The sequence below is a fragment of the Rhinopithecus roxellana genome, chromosome 1 (assembly GCF_007565055.1).
Source record: "Rhinopithecus roxellana isolate Shanxi Qingling chromosome 1, ASM756505v1, whole genome shotgun sequence".
NCBI lineage: Eukaryota > Metazoa > Chordata > Mammalia > Primates > Cercopithecidae > Rhinopithecus > Rhinopithecus roxellana.
The window spans coordinates 54,147,878-54,167,860 of record NC_044549.1 but is presented as its reverse complement, the minus strand read 5'-3'; positions in this window follow the sequence as shown (position 1 = coordinate 54,167,860).

The following is a 19,983-nucleotide window of genomic DNA, read 5'->3' as shown; positions in this document are numbered from 1 at the left end:
CTCGGCCTCCCAAAGTGCTGGGATTACAGGCTTGAGCCACCGCGCCCGGCCATATTTTCTTTCTTACTCATTTGAGTACGTTGCAGACGTTTGAAAGGATTGCTTCCTGTCTGTCTCTGTCTCTGGAGCCAGCCCACGGGAGCCCAGACCACATTATGTAGAATGAATGAAGGCCTGGGACAGGCAAGGAATGAGCAGATGTCACCTACTGGGAGCCTGAGACCTGGGGACTGGCCAAGGCCACCCTGGGAGTTCAGCCAGCCCAGGGCTTGAGTCGGGGTAGGGGGCTGTACTGGGCCTGGGGTCCTGGGAAGCAAGTGAGCAAACGGGGAGGGAGCCATTGCCCACCAAAGTGAGCATGTGGTGTTTGCCGGGTGTGGAGCCGCAGCATATGTTTGTAGAGATGGCGGCAGGCAGGCGGGCGGGGTGGAGCTGGGAGAGCGGGATGGCCATGCTGCGGCACCTGGCACACTTGGGAGACAGTGTGCTGTTGGGCCCTAAGTGATGTGAGAGGACCCAGCTGTTGGAGGCCCCAGCCCCACCACCTGCCTTTGGGACTCTCCCTACAGCTCCATGAAAGACAGGGCAGGGATGGAGTCCACCTGACCAGCTGGTCTGTGCTGATCTGCTCAGAAGGAGCATGATGGGGCTCCAGCCCTACTGAGGCTTACATATCGGTCCCTGACACAGGGCTGCATTCTTTCTGCTGCACCCCTAGTACCCCCAAGTAGGTTGGAGTCCCATCCGGAGATCTTCCTTCTAGATGGCTGTTGTCATTCCTCCCAACTCCCACCCTAAAGTCATGGTTAAGAATTTTGGTATTGGCCAGGCCGGGCACGGTGGCTCAAGCCTGCAATCCCAGCACTTTGGGAGGCCGAGGCGGGTGGATCACGAGGTCAGGAGATCGAGACCATCCTGGCTAACACCGTGAAACCCCGTCTCTACTAAAAATACAAAAAACTAGCCGGGCGAGGTGATGGGCGCCTGTAGTCCCAGCTACTCGGAGGCTGAGCCTGGAGAATGGCGTGAACCTGGGAGGCGGAGCTTGCAGTGAGCCGAGATCGCGCCACTGCACTCCAGCCTGGGCGACACAGCGAGACTCCGTCTCAAAAAAAAAAAAAAAATTTTGGTATTGGCCAGGTGTGGTGGCATGGTGGCTCACACCTGTAATCCCAGCATTTTGGGAGGCCAAGATGGGCAGATCATGAGGTCAGGAGATCGAGACCATCCTGGCTAACATGATGAAACCCCGTCTCTACTAAAAATACAACAACAACAAAAAATTAGCCGGGTGTGACGGCGGGCACCTGTAGTCCTAGCTACTCGGGAGGCTGAGGCAGGAGAATGGCATGAACCCGGGAGGCAGAGCTTGCAGTGAGCCGAGATCACGCCACTGCACTCCAGCTTGTGTGACAAGGCGAGACTCTGTCTCAAAAAAAAAAAAAAAGAATTTTGGTATTTAGGCCAGGCTTGGTGGCTCATGCCTGTAATCTTAGCAATTTGGGAGGCTGAGGCCAGTGGATTGCTTGAGGTTAGGAGTTTGGGACCAGCCTGGGGAACATGGTGAGACCCCTGTCTCTACAAACAAAAATTATGCGGGTGTGATGGTGCACACCTGTAGTTCCAGCTACTCGGGAGGCTGAGGTGGGAGGCTCACCAGAGCTCAGGAGAGTGAGGCTGCAGGGAGCCACAATTGTGCCACTGCGTTCCAGCCTGGGCAACAGAGTAAGACTGTCTCAAAAAAAAAGTTTGGTATTATTTAGAAATCACATCTTGGAGATGATCTGAGTTCTAATGCAGTGATATTCTCCCTCCTTTGTAAGTCAAGTCCCCCTTCTTCAGAAAGCCCTTCAGACCTCTTCAGAGCCTCCCACCTCACATGCCTTCCTGGGAATGCCAGCCCTGTTTGTCCTTTGGCTAGTTTACTTGGGTGCTAAGCCCAGGAACTGGGGCTTTGCTCAGTCATCAGCCATTCTTCCTGCTGCTACCCCAGGCCAGGCACATAACTGGCATCTATAAATGACTGAACACTGGGCTCCTCTGGTGCCCCTGTGCCCACTATGTCTGAAAGGCCACAGGCCCTGGGCTGGCTGAGGGGAAGGACAGCAAGGCGGCCCACATCAAAAGAAGAAAGGGCTTATTCAAGACCACCAGCCTGTCGGGGTCAAGTCAGGCCTTCGACCTGGGTCTCTGACCACTTGGTCAATGCCTTCTGCATACTCCCCTGCAGCACAGGCACACCTGTCTTGGGCTGTGGTCAGGGACCCTCGCTGATGCCCACTGGGTGACCCCAGGGAGGGGTGGGCCCCCACCTTCCTCTGTTACCTCCAGCCCACCCAAGTGAAGCCCAGGGGACACCAGCGCCCATCCCCCTGAAGAGATTTCAGCCAATTAGCACATACAGTATTTACTTAATTAGGGTAATGACATAATTAGTGTAACTTGGGCTCCATCACATGGCTTCAACATGCAATTAGGAGCTGTCAGCGGGAGGCGACATTGTGAGAGTGCTCATTCAATTTTGGTTCCAGCATGGAGGCCTAGCAGCTGCCTCTGCTCAGAGGGAGGGAGATGGGTGGGTGGTGGCGGCTGCTGTGTGTGTGAGGTGACTGCAGGCAGCCTATAGCCTAGGACAGAAGAGTAAGTGGGGACAGAAAGGCATTTTCCTGGGCTAATGGAGTCCCTGACAGCCTACTCACATCACTGACAGACATTGCCACCCTTGACCCTAGCCCCAGGGCAAGGCAGGGGCGGTGGCTTGGCTGAGGTGGCTGTGATTGGGGGGCTGAGCACTGCAGGCTCCTCTACCCCCAAGTTCTCTGCCTGAAATGCCACCATCAGCGGGCTGTTTTGTCTCTTTTTAGGGTTTTGCTGTTCATAAGAGCCACCGTCTCATACCCACTGGCCGGTTGGCTATGCTTGGTGGCCCCAGGAGGCCACAGACTGACAGGACCAGGATGATCCCTGTTATCCTCATTGGGTTCATGGGGAAAGTGGGGCTCAGGGCAAGGAATGTGGTAGAGTCATGGCAATGCCAATCCCAAGAGGGAGCCTGTTGTGGCTGGAGACTCCCCAAGCCTGGGTATGTTCCCCCTTGTCCCCAAGGAGGTCTCCTGCCCCATGGCCTCTTTCCCTTGGAAGGAGTGGGGCTGCCTTTGGAGTTACTGAGGTGGTCCCCAGGCTCCTGGCTCCCTTAGCCTCTCCTCCACCTTATACAAGGCTAGGAGGCAGGGCCCTGACTCTGTCCACAGCCTTCCCCTCGGTGAACCTCAGCGAACCTCACAGCTTTCTTGAGTGGAGGGCATTGCGGGAAGGAAGGGAAGAAAGGAAGATGGGAGTCAGTGCCACCATTGTGAGGGTAGGGAAATTGAGGCTCCAGGGCCTTCAAGGAGGTGCTGTAAGAACCGGTATCAGCCCCCAGCAACCGTACTTCTGGCCCAGCAGGATGACCTGGGCTGACCTCTCCTTTGGGTCTCAGTTTCCTCTTGTCAAAGAAGAGAGTTTACGCTCCATAATCTCAGACATCCTGGGACTATCCAGAGCCCCCTAGGAGGTGGGACCCAAGGAACTTGCCATCCCTCTTCCCTCCTTCCAAATTATGTCCTCAGAGCTGTCCCTTCCCTTTGTATCCTGCCCCTTTCTGGGTTAGCCCCATTGCATAAATGAAGCAGATGAAGGTCCCTGGCTGCAGAGAAGGGAACCCATTTCCTGGGCCCTGTGATCTCACTTGATCCCTGTGCTCAGCCTGCAGTGCTGGAACCACAGCCTTCTTAGAGGGTAGACTGGTGTTTAAAACCCCACAACTCCCTGCTCCCACCTCAACAGCAATTCAGGTGAAGTCACCAAGGCTAGGTTTACAACGCACTTCATGCTTCCATCTCATGGGCGTCATCTACATCCTGCTAAATGACAACGATGTCTCTGCCTCTTAGGTGGATAAACCAAGGCAGCAAGACCCGGTAAAGGACAGTGCCAAGTCCCAAACCCCGGCTTTGGTACCTGCAGGTCAGTGACTCCCCTCACACTAAGCGTCCTCAAGTCTGTCCTGCCCTGACTGCATGGCTCTAGATCTAGGATCCAGGGTGGGAGGGGCTCGGATGAGAGCAGGGTCTAGCCAGGTGGGAATGCTGCTGGTAAGATGGGTTGCCACTGAGTGGAAAGGTCTGGGATGACGCTCAGAGCCCAGGCCTTCCAGATGGGAGACAGAGATTCTCCAGTTCAGAAGGGCAGAAAGAGTCTAGCCTGGACAAAGGAAATTGCCAGTCAGAGCTGTCTCCAGGGGCCTAGCCCCTCAGGCAGGGCACAGGTGGGGTGGGCACACAGAAGGCTGGTAGACAGCTCTGGTCACAGGCAGTAGTCACAACAAGACTAAAACCTCCTTATTTCTATGAAGGCTGGGGCATAATCTGTGAGACGGCACAGTGAAGATCCACTGGCAGAGGCCTGGGCTGCCAGGAGGAGAGAGGAGCACACTCTCACCTCTCAGAGGAGGCAGGGGCTGTGGCCAGAAGGTCCTGAGCACCCAGCCATCTGGCTGGTGCCCCTGGACTTTTCAGCCTCAGGAAAGAGGCCCTTTCAAGCCAAGGAGGTGAGGACCAGCACAGGAGGAGAGCCTGAGGCCAAGGAACAAATGGCATAGCCATAGTCAGGGGAATGCTGGCTGGTGGGAGGATCCTGAATTGTCTGTGTTAGGACTGGGCCTCCTGGGACTGGGTAGAGCTGGAGTCAGCCTCTCCTCACTTGGGCTAGCTGCCTAGGCTCATACTCAGACCTGGCCACATCCTTAGCCCTGAGATGGGCCCCACAGCTGAGGGACCCCATATACCTATCCACCCTCCTTTCATCAAATGTTTGCTAAGTGCTGACTCTAGGCCAGCCACCTTGGGATTGGCTACTGGGGGAGGAATGGGGAGCAATGAGCAGCCAGAGATGAAGGCCAGCACCTCCAGAGGCTCATGTCCTCAGAGTCCAGACAGACACAGGCCCAGGGAGTTCTCTCCAAAGAGTAGGCAGAGAGAAATCCCAGGAAGAGCCAAGGCCAAGGAGCAAGTCAAGCTCACTAGTTCAAACAGGTGGTGGTCCCCACCCACTCCCTCACTGGTCAGAAGCCTGGGGACAGGCCAGACTTTCCATTAGCAAATGATAGGAAAAGGGCATTCCAGGTGGCTGGACCATGTGAGCAGAGGCTGGGGGCCAGGATGTAGGATTCAAGGATACTATGCTCTGGCCTAAGGTATTTGGGTGGGCTCTGGGCAGCTCAAGGAAGGGGCTGGGGACTCCAATCACTTGTGGAAAAGTCAAGGCATTCCTCTAACACCCACTTAGCAGAAAGTTCCTACAGTGTGCCAGGCATATGGTGTTCTAGGCTGGGGATTCAGCAGGGATCAAAACAGATGAAGTTCAAGGGAGCTAGAAACAGCATTTTCAGATCCTGGCAGGTGCCATGCATAAGATTCTAACAGGGTGATCTAGGAAGCGATCTAACAGGGCTAGGGCCTGGGAGGAGACTTTAGAGTGTGGGGCCAGAGAAGGCTGCAGTGATGTTTAAGCCAGGATCTGAGTGATCCAGAGGTCAGGGGGAAGAACATTCAAGGCAGAAGGAGTAGGTGGTGTAGAGGCCCTGAGGCCTGTGAGGTCCTGAAGGACAGCCCACGTCAGTGGGGCAAGGAGAAGGGAAAGGAGGTGGATGGGACCAGCGAGGCAGGTGGGGCTCTGTAGGTTGGGTTAAGGCCTATGAACTTTATTATTATAAGTGTCATGGGAAGTCATTGGATTTTGAACTAGGGAGTGATTTTTCTTTCCTTAAATCACTATGACAGCTTCATGGAGACCAGATTGTGGAGGCTCCATGAAGACCAAGGGAGATGCTGTCGAGATGGGAGAGGATGGTGGCCAGGATTGTGTGCTTGCTGGGAGGTGGTGGGAAGCTGGTATTTGGGGATGTTACCTGGAGGCAAAGCCAACAGGACTTCAGGAAGGGTTGGCTGTAGGGTGTGAGAGAGGGTTGTCCAGAGCCGTTCTTCAGTTTCTGGCTTAAGCACATGAGCCAATGGCATGAGCATTTTCAGAAGAGGGGGATGCTGGGAAAAGCAGACCAGGGAGAGGGAAATCAAAGGTTCTGGGTTGTCTGTGTTAGGACTGGGACTCCTGGGGCTGGATAGGGCTGGAGGTGCCAAGGAAACAGTTGTCAGATTTAAGCCTGGAGTTCCAGAGAGGGGGTTGCCCCAGAGATTGATCCATCTTTAGCACAGAGGTGCATTGTGCTTATACAAGGGACAGGTTACCCCTCTGGCCCCAGGAACCCAGAGATTCAAATGAGCCATTGATCTGGAGGCCCTGGCAGGGTCAAGGCAGGGGCCAGTAGGGAGGGACCCTGCTCTTGAAGCCTCCCCCATATCTGTCTAGTGAACCAAGACCACCTCACCTCACCCCAAAGCTAGAGAAGTTGATGATGCAAACTTGGCTTTCAGGAGCCAAGGCCCAACTGGAGGTGGAAGGTGCTGCCATAGGGACCCTGGAGGCCAGCTGTCTAAATGATCCTCTGCCTATCCTAGCCTGGCCTGGTGTGAAAGAGGCTAGACTCCACCCTGACAGGACCCTATCATGGCTTAAAGTGCTCCTTCAAAGGACCTGGGAGCCATTCATGTCCATTGCCACCAGTTAGCTGTGTGTTCTTAGGCAACCCCTTCATCTCTCTGTGCCTTCCCATTAGAGACAGTTGGAAGAATAACTCTCTGAGCCCATGTCGTCCCTGTCAGAGGTCTATGAATGCAAAAGCCAGCCAGGTCATGCCTGTTACACCCCCAACTGAGCAAAGTGTGACTTCAGCCCCAGCTCAGACTGTGCAGTGGGAATGATGGGAGGCTGGAGCTGGGTGGGCTGCTGTTCTTACAGCGTGGCCCATGGCCCCTGCCTCACCCCTCCTCAGCTCTTTAGGGCCTACTCCAGGCAGACAGGCATCACCTCCTGAGTGTCTCTTCTTCAGGGAGAGGAGGTGGTTGCCACTGCCACTGCCAAAGCCATCCTCTGGGTCCTGTGCTCCTCCATGCCAAGCACATTAGGGGATAATTAAGTAAAAATAGGCATTCCGACCAGTGTAGCTCATTAAGGCCTAATTAAGTTAATTAGTTCCAGGTGTGGATGGTGAGGCTCAAGTGAGGCGGCGACTGTTGTTTGTTGTAATTGCATTTTCGCAGCAGCAGTGATGGTGACAGTAATGGTGTGGCAGAGACAGGGGCTTTCTCCGAGGCCTGGAAGCCCGCCAGGAAGTTCAGGAGGCTGTCGCTGAGCTGGGAGGGGTACAAGGAAGCCAGGGGCCACCCACAGAGAGTGGTGACTGGAGGTTCAAGGTCTCCCAGGCCTAGGGACGCCCTGCTCAGTCTCTGCATGGGGGAAGTTGTATGTGTGTGTGTGTGTGTGTGTGTGTGTGTGTGTGTGTGTGTGTGTATACAAAGCCACAAAGAGGCATCTTCCCTTCTGGTTCAGTAGGGGAGGTGCACTGTGACTGATCTTTTGGCCTGGGCTCAATTCCCTCACACCCCATCACAGTCCCCAGGAAAGACTTTAAGGTGACTTTGCTGAAAGGGAATCTGTGGGCCAGAGGGAGTGGGCAAGACCTCTAGGAATCTGCCTCACTCTCTCTATTTGCTTGAATCCCCCATTCCTGTCCCTTCTGGCAGGTGCATGGATCTTAGAGTTGTCCCCTCTTTGTGATTCAGGGCAGGAGTTGGGGCTACACAAGTCCGGGCCTCCACAGAGGACCTGTTGGCCCAGTTAGTCTCCTGCCCCAAACGTCTCCCTCAATCCACTTTTTATCATGGCTTCTAGACTCAGCTGTCCTTGGGGACCTGCCTGTGTGGGACAGCTCTCTCAGCCTCAGTCACACTCTCATTCATGCATTCCTGCTTGCATGCATTCAGCTGTTGTTCACTGAACATTTCCTCTGTGCCAGGCAGCAGGACCAGGGGATGGGAATGTAGGCTGGGTAAGACAGGTTGGACTCTGCCCCATGGCACCTTTGGTCTCTCCAAGGAGGCAGACATGTTAATGACTCTGGCCACACAATTTTGCCATGGCTGTGGGCACCTAGGGGTGTTTAACCCAGGCCTGGGAGGAAAGATGTCTAAGCTGCAGTGAATGTGATGCAGGTGACAGGGGGACAGGGTGTGTGTCAGGAACTGAAAGGGCTTCCCTCTGGCTGGAGGACAGCATGAGGGCACTGAGTGGGGAGAGTGGGGCCAGATCAGGGAGGACTGTGGGCTGTGGAGGGGTCTACACAGGGCTGCTGGGTAGAATATGAACTGGCGCTGGTGACTGGGAGGCCAGGGAGGAGGTGGCCAGGGCTGCATCTGTGGATCCAGAAAGGAGTGGATAGATTTGAGGGATATTTAGAAGAAGAATCAGTGGGGCTTGCTGCTCTGGTTGGGTGTAAGGGATGGTTTAGGAGGAGGCTGTCAGCCTTGCAGAGAGGGGCCTTGGGAGTGGGGTTGGGCTCTGAGACATCCCCACAGGCTGGAACTAGGATGAGACAAGGGAAGTACCTGGGGTGAAAAATCGGGGGAATTTGCAACCAGCCTTGTGTTCCTGCTTGTGCCTCTCTCAGGTGTCCTGAAATTTCTCGCTAAGACAGACACATTTTGGAAAGTGGAAGCCATTCCTGGAGCTGGGACAATGGGGGCATAGTTCTCAGCAGGGTGTGCCCCCTGGGTCCTTCAACCCCTACCTGGGAGGTGCTGTCTTCTCTGTACCTTCCAGCACTGGGCTGGGGCCAGGATTGACACCTTAGGGCCTCATTTGCTCTGGATAGGTACTCTCTTTCCATTCAGGTGTCCAAATGACAGGAAAGGTGCCCATTCAACTTCCCCTGGCATGCCTCTCATGACGGGGAGCTCCTGCCATCTGGGCAGCCCAGTCCTTTGGTTGGGACCATTATAAAAATGTTGTATCCTGAGCCCAAATCTGTCTTGCACTGTCTTCTTCCAACAGTTGACTCAGCCCTGCCTCTTACCCTCCCCTACTATCCAGGCAAGTCTGCCAATTTCCTTTCCCTGGCCAGTTTCACCTCTCAGAGTCTCAGTGTCCCCACCTGCAAAAAGGGAAACAGTAATAGCCACCCCCTTCTAGGATTGGTGTGAGGATTAAATGACATAATGTGCATAAACCTCATGGCATATGCTCACTTTTCTATTTTATTTTTCAGAGACAGGGTCTAACTGTGTCACCTAGGCTGGAGTGCAGTAGCGTGATCATGGTTCCCTGCAGCCTTGACCGTCTGGGCTCAAGCGATCCTCCCACCTTAGCCTCCCAAATAGCTGGGACTACAGGTGTACACATGCCACCATGCCCAGCTAATTTTTTAAATTTTTTTGTAGAGATGGGAGTCTTGCCATGTTGCCTAGGCTGGCCTCAAACTCCTGGGCTCAACAGTCCTCCTACCTTGGCTTCCCAGAGTGCGGGGATTACAGGTGTGAGCCACCACACCTGGCCACATGCTAATTTCTTAGTAACTGGTTCCTAGCCCATAATAAAGATGAATAGCTGCAGAGGTGGACACTGTGCTCCTTCTGGCTTGGGCTGCCCAGTGGTACAGCCTTGTACCACTGGTACAACAGTGGTACCCATCTGTTGGCCCCAAGTAGCTGATCCTGCTACCACCCTGCTCACATCCAGTGTAGATGCAGAGCTAATTGCAGAGAAGAATGTCCATGGGGAAGAAGTGACATTTTCTTGGGATGGCAGAGCCACGATGACATGCAGGCTCTGCGCTGCTGGTTATTGAATCAGTTCTCTGCTCAGCCCCAGCCCCTCCCCTCTGGTCCCTCTGCTCCTCAAGTGTCTCACTGAGGGGCACCAGTGGACCTGTCATGCCTGTGAAGTGGCTGTGGTGGTGGGAGTCCCTCGTGAGCCTGAGGGCCCCACTGAGCCCCAGATCCCTTGGAGGGTCGCAGACCCTTTAGAAACATATCATTGTCTGGGGTGCCCATACTTTTCCCGTAAGGCTACAGGGTGTTGAGCCTGGGGCAAGGGGTTTGCAGGAAACCCTGGCTTCCCTCAAAGATCAGAAGAGCCTCCAAGACAGGACAAAGCCATCCTGTTGCCTCTTCCTGTGCCGTCCCATCCCGGAGCCTCTGTCTGCAGCAGCGAAACTGGCTGCCGCAGCACTCTCTGCTTCTTCTTCTGTTTCCCTGTTGAAAACCAGTGCTTGTCTCAAGGGGGAATTCTTTAGATTTAAAGGACAGCAGTGATCATCCTCCCTGAGCCCTGGTCACCAGGGACCACCAGGTTCCTTTCAGAGGACAGAGGGCACCACAGGGGAAGGCAACCACAGGGGCAAAGGAATGCCCAGAGCATGGGCAGGGCAGCCATTTGGGCAATACAGTGTCATGTGGGTGGGCAGAGGCGATGGGTGGGAGCAGGGTGTGTGGTGTTTGTGGGATTGGCAATGAGCTGGTGTTGTGCAGAGCAGGCCTTACCTCCTTCTCACCCCAGCTGAGGGAGGGTTGACTGTTTCTACACACCCCCTTGTTTTTCACACCCTGGACTTGGCCCCAAGGGACTTTCCCAAAGGCACACAGCTGGTGCGGCCTGGGGGAGGATGACGGAGGCGTGGGCCCCCTCACACCCATGCTGAGTCCTGCTGGCAAGGCTCCTCCCTATGGGGGCACTAGGGGAGAAAAACTGTGAGGTTCAGTTTGTTTGGTTTGGGGGCCTAATACTTGAGGCCCTGGGCCTGCGGGAGGTCTGGCTCTGCCCCTGGCTCACCGTGGGTGTGACCGGGACCGGGACCCAGCTTTGCTCTATGCCTCAGTCTCCTCAGTTGCACAAAGCAGTTAAGTTCTGGGTTGGCTCATGCTTTTTTGCCTCCCAGAACCACAGCACACCTGGGCAGAGGGGTCATCCGCAGTTGCAGTCACAGAGGGGAAAATGAGGCCCAGAAATGGGACAGTTCACTCTGGGGCCAGCAGACTCCGTTCTGAGCATGTGGCCAGCAGCCAGGAGAGGAGGCTACAGGGGGAAATGTCAGCAAAGCCCAGCCTTTTTGCATCTCCAGTTTTCTTTAACCTGCCGTCCAGCCTTCCTTTGCCTGAGTTCACAACTCAACCCCAGCTGAGTGTATCCTGACGCAAGGCCCCCTTCCCTCCACCCACCAATTATAGCTGGTCACAAAAGCTGGACCGTGATCAGACAAAGGGACAGGGATGAAAGTGTTGGTTGTCATGGCAACCTGGTGGGGTGGCTGGGACCCAGGGGAGGGGCCTGGCTGTGTGCCTGAGCCCAGGCATCAGGACGACCTCTGAGCATGAGCCAGGGCAGCCTGGCGGCCCACAGGGACCCCCCTCCTGCTGTGGACCCACCAAAGCTGGGCATACAATGGCTACCTCAGCCCCTCCGTGGGCAGCACCTGCTCCCTGGGCCTCCCCCAGTGGCCCCATTATCCTGCACCTGCTGACCACCGCCCCCCCGACCTGCTTCCCAGCCCAAGTTCCCTCCCCAGGGCAGGCCCTGCCCATCCTCAGGCCCACCTGCCTTCTCTAAGAGCCAGCCAGGAGGGCTGGGGAACCAGGAGGGGTAGCAGGGAAGGCCCCAGGCAGGGACCAAGGGTCCAGCTCCCAAGCCAGCTCTGCCTGGCCAGCTGTGTGTGTGCCTGCAACAAGGCTCTGCTCCAGGACCTCAGTCTGCTCACCTGAAAACTGGGAGCAGCCAATCCTGCCTTCAGGGCCTGCAAGGACCAGTTTCTCTCTGCTTGGAGGGAAGGCTGAGGCCAGGTTGGGAAGAGAACAGAAAGGGGGTATCTTGGGTCATACTCTCAGGGCCCCCTCTGTTGGACCAGGTGGAGACCTGAGCCCCTTCTGTACACTTCAGAGTCACTGCTTAGGGCTGGAGATGACATTTTCCAGAGGCCTCCAAGGGTACAGAGGAAGTGGGCAGGAGACCCAGTATTGCCAGGCTCTTTTTTCTTTTTTCTTTTTTTTTGAGATGGAGTCTCTGTCACACAAGCTGGAGCACAGTGGCATGATCTTGGCTCACTGGAACCCTGTGAGTTCTCCTGCCTCAGCCTCCCATGTAGCTGGGACTACAGGCATGCACCACCATGTCTGGCTAATTTTCATATTTGTTTTGTTTTGTTTTGTTTTTTGAGACGGAATCTTACTCTGTCACCCAGGCTGGAGTGCCCTAGTGTGATCTCGGCTCACTGCAAGCTCCGCCTCCCAGGTTCACGCCATTCTCCTGCCTCAGCCTCCCGAATAGCTGGGACTACAGGTGTCTACCACCATGCCTGGCTAATTTTTTATATTTTTAGTCAAGACAGGGTTTCACTGTGTTAGATGGGATGGTCTCGATCTCCTGACCTCGTGATCCGCCACCTCGGCCTCCCTAAGTGCTGGGATTACAGGTGTGAACCACCATGCCCAGTCTAATTTTTGTGTTTTTTTAGTAGAGACAGGGTTTCACCATGTCGCCCACTGGGCTCGAACTCCTGAACTCAAATGATCTGCCCACCTCAGCCTCCCAAAGTACTGGGATTACAGGCATGAGCCACCACACCCAGCCAGTGCCAGGCTCTTGAGTGGCCTATCAGGAGTACAGGGGAAAGAGAAAGACAGTGGGGTGGGGACTTTCCAGGAGGAGAATGCTCCACAGGGGGCAGCTGGAGGATGACTGGGGGCCCAGGTGATGGACAGTCCAGTTCTTCCATAAATAGGGGAACTGAGACTCTAACAACTATCAGTGTCTGGTGCATAAGGTAGGCCTGCTGCCAGCTTCCTGATGCCCCACCTCAGGATGGTGGAGTGGAGGAGGGACAAGGAGTGAGAGGAGTAGGAGGTCAGGCAGATGCCCCTCCTCCTCCTGTAAAGGGAAGTGGAGTTCCCAGGGCAACGGGTCTTTGTCTCATGGTCTTTTCCTTGCGGCTCCCTATATCCTGCAGGATAGCCACAGGTTCCCATCCCACTCTGCCAAGACTTTGGGTGAGGCCCCTCCCTTCTTGCCACCTCAGTTTGCAGACCCAGAGTATGGGAGCGGTTTGCCAAGGACGTTGTCAGCTCTAATGGCCACACTAGCTGTTTGAATGTCCCCAGGCCATTTGCAAGAGGTGGTGGGGAGGAGGGTTGTCGCACCTCTTTGGGAGTGAGGGATTCCATCTCTTTGGAACAAACCCTTCCTTACTGACCTGCTGGGAGTTTTTTATACACTCCCTCCTGGAGGTCTGGCAAGGGCAGTGCTTTTGCCGGGAATGGAAGTATTTGGGGCAGGAAAAGTCTTGGTGTCCCTCACACCACTCTGTGCTGATGATCCCACCATGATGCTGGGCAAGGTTTCTGTTCCTTATTGTGCAGAAGAAAAACTGAGGCCTAACAAAGGAAAGGACTTGCCCGGTGAGTAATCTGAAGAATCCAAGCCTCCTGCCCCATCCAGAGCCCTTCCTAGGGGTGGATGAAAGGTCAGGCTGGCGTCTGGTCCCCAAAGTGGCCAGCCTTGGGGGACGGGTGGATGGGAGGGCCCAGCTAAGCCTTAGCAAACCCAGGTTCCCTGGAAAGTGGGAGTGGGGGCACTTGGTGGGTCACAGGGCCAGGTTGATGAAGTCACCCACTCTGCCAAGATGTTACTCAGCTGACGCTCACCAAACTCCTTGGGACTGAGGGAAAATTAGAGGTGCTCAGAGTCTAATTATAATAAACAGTTTCCTGTGCAGCTCCTGGAGCACCCCTGGGAAATGTCCTGTGTAAGATGTCTTTGTCTCAGAGCCTGCCATCTGGTGCTTTGGCCCAGGAAGGTGGGGACCAGCAGGCATCCCCCCTGGGCTGCTGCTCCTGGAGCACAGAGCCTCAGTATCCTGCACCCTCAGATGGAGGTCAGAGAAAAATAGGCTAGGGGAGAGGAGGTGAGGGTAGGATAATGTGGGGTCATGTGCAGCTGGGCTGGTGTCAGCAGCCACTATCTTTGGCGTGGTGGCCCTGATATGGGTTGCTGTATCTTCCAGTCATTCCTATGGGTCTTTCCTGGACTGACGCATGGGCAGGGCTGCTGAGAAAAGCCGTGCCTCTGCCCCAGCACCCCCTGACCCCACCCATCAAGTCCACCCTCCAGTTGGGAGAAACAGCAATGACCATCACATGGTACAGAGTGAGTGGTTCTCTGAGCTGGGCTTCCTGAGAGTGGACCCTCTCAGCTGTGGCCTGTCCATCTGTCCAGCAGCCACAGCCCCTGTGATGTCACCAAACCACAGCTCAAGCCCACCGTCCGGTGAGGGACTCAGCAGTGACCATACACCAAGTGGTACTGACCATCGTCCTCTGGGGCCCTGAGGAGCATGTGTGTTCTGTTGGCCAAGGCACTCAGGGAGGGCGTCCTGAGAAGTAACCCAAGATGGGATGGAAGATCATAGAAAAACAAAGAGGGAGGAGGCTGTGGCAGGGAGGCTGCACAGGAGTAAAGGTGGGCACGGGATTAGGTGGGGGCTGTGATGGATGAAGACTGTCTATTCATGGACCAGTGGTCTCCAGTCCTCCAGCCCCCGAGAAACTCCATTCTACTCCTTCTTCCTTGAGCTCTGGGCTTTCAAGGTCTTGTCTGTCAAGGTGATCATGTGGATCAAAGGAGAATTAATTTATCTCCATTTTTATTCATCAAAGAAATGATTATGCTGATCAGAACTGCTGAGGGCAGCTAAGCAATGGCAGGGAGGCTTGTGTCGGGGAGGCCTGGGGAGGTGGTGAATCCTGGACCTCACCAAGTCCCTTCTCTGACACGCCCTCATGCCTGCAACTCACTTTCTCTTGGCATAGCTCAGAGCCCCCGGCCTAGAAAATCAGAGGAAGATCCTGGGGGCCCAAGAGGCAGGCTGTGGGCAGGTGGGGAGCGGGTAGCTCAGCCATGCAGTCTGGATGCCTGTCACCTTCCGTTCTGGCTGGCCAGCCACATGAAGGGCCCATTCTGCTGCCCATTCACAAGGGGCTTTCATCTCTGCCGTCAGTGAAGCATTGCTCATGTCTCAGCCAGCAACGAGACACAGGGGAGGGGGCGTGCAGACCTGCCATGCCCTCAGACCCCATGCTGGAAAGGCATGGCTCTGGGCCAGGGCATCCTAAGCAGCCCATCTGCCCCAATCCCCCAGCTTCCAGGCCACCAGAGTCCTCAGCAAGGGGGCTCTGAGCAAGAGATGGGCAGTGACTCCCCAACTCTTGTAGAAACCCAGTCCGCCTGTTTCAACAAGAGTAAGGCTGACCTGTCTTCCAGCTTATTCAGATTAAAAGATGGCCCTCCCATCACAAGAGGGGCAGAAGTCCAGTGGGTCATGGCTTAGCCCCTTGCTTCTTTTCCAGGGAGCAAGGTAAGTATGGTAGCCTTCAGGACAGGGCAGGAAGGCCAAAGCCTGACCCCTTGCCCAGCCATGGGAGAAGACAGAGCATTAGAGGGTAGCCCCTGAGACCCAGAAGAACAGGGACTGACTCACAGTCTCCTGCCAGGGAGGAGGGAGGTCACAGCATGCCCTTGAAGAGGGGTGAAGTGGAGCTGGCAGGGCTGCTGGCAAAACCAGCTCCCCTTGGCCCCCACCCCTCAAGTCCATTCTCCAGTTGGGAGAAACAGCAGTGACCATCACATGGTAGGCAGTGAGTGGTTCTGTGAGCTGGGCCTCCTGAGAGTGGACCCTTTCAGCTGTGGCCTGTCCATCTGTCCAGCAGCCACAGCCCCTGTGATGTCACCAGCCCACTGTGTTGCCTGGCAACTTTCCAGGATTAGCTTTCTGCCCCTCTCATTCCTGACGTCCCACCATAGGCTGATGTTGCCGTGGCAACCCGGATGGATGCTGCAGCTTTTTGGACAGCTGTACCCAGTGTGGGAAGTACCAGGCAAAAGCAGGGAAGCAGGTGCCTCTCTAAGGCCAAGGGGGGGTACCCAGCCTATACCCAGACCCACTGAGCAGCCAGACTGCCCTGAACAGGATGATGGGGTCCCTGTCCCTTCTAAGAGCTGTGGACACCTTGCCTCCAGTTCCCGTCATGCTCCTTCCTTCCTTCTGCAGTGATCGCTGAGTACCTACTGTGTGAATGCCAACAAGAAAAATAAAACCACGGTTTGGATTCAGGAAAGGTTGCACCAGCATCAGGTCTTGACGGATGAGTAGGAGTCCGCCAGACGTGGGAGTGAATGGAGACAGGTTCTAGACAGAGGAAGCAGAAGCCTGTGCAAGGGCTGAACTGCTGTCTCCAGGCACAGCTTACACGCTGCCTCTGGGTTCCTCATGGCCTGGCCTCTCCATCTTTCCCACTCAATATAATTTATGGTGGGGACAGGGTCCAGTTCAGTTCCAGACACTTAGTGCCCAGCAACAGGCCTGGCATCAACCCAGCACGACTAAAATGCCAAGTGAAATTCAACATCAGGGCCTATGACCTCCCCCAACATTAAATGTCTCACCAAGTCTGTTTCCACATCTATGAAATGGGGCCAGTTTTGAGAAGGCTCTGGGCAGGGGTTCTCAGGTCAGCTGAGGTGATCTTTTTCTTTTGGTTCATTTGGTTTGTGAACCACTTCTTTCCCTTACAGAAAAAATCGGAAGCCTGATACAGTGGACATCTGTGACCATCAGATTCTTTAATTGTTACATTGCACCACTTTTGCTTTATCTCCTCTTTCTCTTTTTATCTAGTTATGCTTACCTATATATAATTTTTGCTGAACCATTTGAAAGGAAATTGTAGCAGACATTCTGATGTGTTTCTTGAAACACTTCAGGCCACATCAACTAAGGATAGTCTGATACAACCACAGTAGCATTATCACATCTAAGAAAATTAACGATAATTCAATATTCAGAATAGGGCAGGAAGATCAAAACCTGAACCCATGCCAGGTCCTGAGAGCAGATGAGGGGCATCAGAGGGTGGGCGCCTGAGCTGAGGGGGGGTCGGGCGCATCCTCTGCCCAGCGGAGGCGGCGGCCAGAGTGGAGTCACCCTGCAATGGGGGGGGGCGGGGGTGTGTAGCTGTGTGAGGCAAGCCCCAGGAGAACCAGAACCCACCTTTTCCTCAGTGCCCTGACCAGCTGTCCCGCAGCTATGGCTTAAATGCCAACTTCCAATTAGTAAATTTCTCCAATTATTCTTCCCCAAATTATTTACGTATCTATATGTATTTACATAGGGAATTAATCAAAGTTCTCACACTACATTTAGCTGTTTCGCTGCTTTACTCTAAAAGGGCACAGGAGGGAAGATGGGTGGGTAATGGAACTTAGAAGAGTGACACTCCCAGGCCGTCCCTAATCCTGCCGATCGGGGCATGTGCCGGAACACCCCAGTCCCAGCGTCCTGGGCGGAAGTAACCGAGACCTGGAGTTGGTGGGTAGGTATGGGTTCAGGCTGGGGAGGTTCGCTGACGGAAGCTCCCGCCTTGCGGTGCCGGATGGCCCCGCCCCTTAGCAACGGTTTAGCGTCCCTCCCTAGAGCAGGGATGACGCATCCCCGCACTGCTCGGTGGAGCCGGTAGGTAGGTGAGGCGGAGGGGTTGCGAGGCCAGCGCGGGCAGCGGGACCTCGAAAAGGCGCAGAGGGCTAGTGGACGGGGGTGGGGGGTGGGGTCTCGCAGGAGTCTGGTTGCTGAGCCTTGTCCAGGGGGAAAGAAGGGAGATACACTTTATTTTATTTATTAATTTTGAGACGGAGTCTCGCTCTGTCGCCCAAGTTGGAGTGTAATGGCGCGATCTCGGGTCACTGTAACCTCCGCCTCCCGGGTTCAAGCGATTCTCCCGCCTCAGCCTCCCGAGTAGCTGGAATTACAGGCACTCGCCATCATGCCGGCTAATTTTTGTATTTTTGTAGAGACGGGGTTTCACCCTGTTGGCCAAGCTGGTCTTAAACTCCTGACCTCAGGTGGTCCGCTCGCCTTGGCCTCCCAAATGTTTGGATTACCGGCGTGAGCCACTGCGCCCGGCCTAGAAGTGCACTTTAAACAGCCTTGCAGTTAAGTCCTGTACTTACCAGACCAGTTTTTGGGCCCCACCCCCATGCTGAGCATGTGGAAGTCCCATCAGCTACCCAGTCCCTCTCCGGATCCCTACCAGAGTTGTTAGAGGTCAACTTCATTCCTTTCTCCACTTCGCCCATCCATTAGTTCATTTGTTCACACAATCATTCAGCAAGTACTTTCTAGGCACCAGCTGTGTGCCAAGCCCATGCCAGTCTCATGCTAGGTGCTAGGTGCCAAGTTTCCAGAGATCAACGTTACTTGAAAATGCCTGTGCAGCTGACAGGAAAGACAGATGTGCACATATAATACAGGGAGACATACACTGGAGGGGAAAGACACAGTTGTGGGGGGCAGTTTGCATCAGGCGAATGCTTCAAAACGGTGGAGAGAACCCCAAGCCTGGGGGAGCAATAACCATTCATGGTGTTGTTTGCCTGGTAGCCCCAAGGTCAGATACTTCCAAAATCCCTTAAAGTCACAGATCCATTTGTCTGCTTATGCAGAACCTCGGGGTGTGAAATGGATAAAGGTGCAGGGTCCTTGTTGAATCAGGGGTGGGTGGCATAGAAGCCCTCCTGCTTAGGTGGCTCCTCACAGGTACCCACTTTGCAGAATCTCAGCACCCAGTTGGAGAACACTGTTGTGGTGCTAGAACATGGACCTTTGAGTCAGCCAGAGGTGAAGACCTCAGTTTCCATTCTGGTTCTGCCAGTGTTTGGTTATGTGACCTTTGCAAGTTTCTTTACTTTCCTGGGCCCTAGTTTCCTCAGTTGTAAACTGGCAATAATAGTGGTACCTGCTGTGAGGTTGGAATACCCCTATTCATCTGTGTCTATTCAGCCAGGTGCTTGGCTACTGGTTGAATCAAGTGGGGTTGAATGTCAGTGAATCCAACCAGAAGCTTCCTCTGGCTCAAGCCAATAGGGCTCCCAGGTGATCTGAGTGGAGAGAAAGAAGAACTTGGGTTCAAATTTCAACTGTGGCTCTTGCTGGCTGTGTGACCTTGGGCAGTTCACTTCTCTGAGCTTCGTTTTCCTGCCTCTGAGAAATGAGGATACTCTCAGTTCCCACCTTAGAAGTTTAAATGAGATGATGGATAAAATAAGTCTAAGCCCCCAATAACAGTCACCATTCCCAACACTGTGCCCACCAGGGCCACCCCTGCCATCTCACTGGCCAGTTATCTTCAACACACAGGGAGAACTGCCAGAATGACCAGAGGCAGAGGCCTTGCTGGGAGCCATGTCCTTCTCCTCCCTGCCAGTCACACTCATTCCCAGGCAGAGACTGCTGTCACCCATGAGGCCACGGCAGGAGGCAGACTGGGTCTTTCTTTCTGTCTGTCTGTCCTAGCTCCTGAGTATACTGATAATGCACAGGTGCACAGAGTTGGGGCAGGGCTGGAAGGGAGCCACTGTGAAGGGCTGAGGGATGGAGTGGAAACAGATTCTGAGTTTGCAGCTCACTCTCACACCATCTTTGGGACACACCTCGGTGCATCCCCCTATTGCCAGCTTGCATGGAGGGAAAGTTTACCGGGGCAGCAAGTTCACCCATTATGGATTCATTTTGCCCCCAGCAACCCTGCAGTTTCCTGGACATTTGCACACCTGTTATCTCCAAAGATCCTTATAACTCCTTATAATGCACCAGTAAAGCAAACCAAGCATGTTCAGGCCTCTCTGTCATTGAATGGAATGCTCTTCTGTGGATCTGGGACCCTGGCCTCTCTAAGCCCTGCTCTGTTGGGTGATTTTGTTCAAAGATGAAACAAACATCTATGGGTTTGCAGCATGATGAGGCTGAGCCCCAAGGGGTCCTCTGTTCTTCAGGGTGCTCCGGGAAGGGCTGGTGACTGTTAGACAGGTGGGCCAGACTCGGCATGGTCTTCAGCACCTGCCCTAGGAGGCAGCTGACTGCCAGAGACTGGATTCAGGGAGTGGAGTTCCGCTGGGGGAGGCCTGGCAGGCCAGACTGGCTGGAGGCAGGTCGGCCTTTGGGCTGAGTGTCTGGGG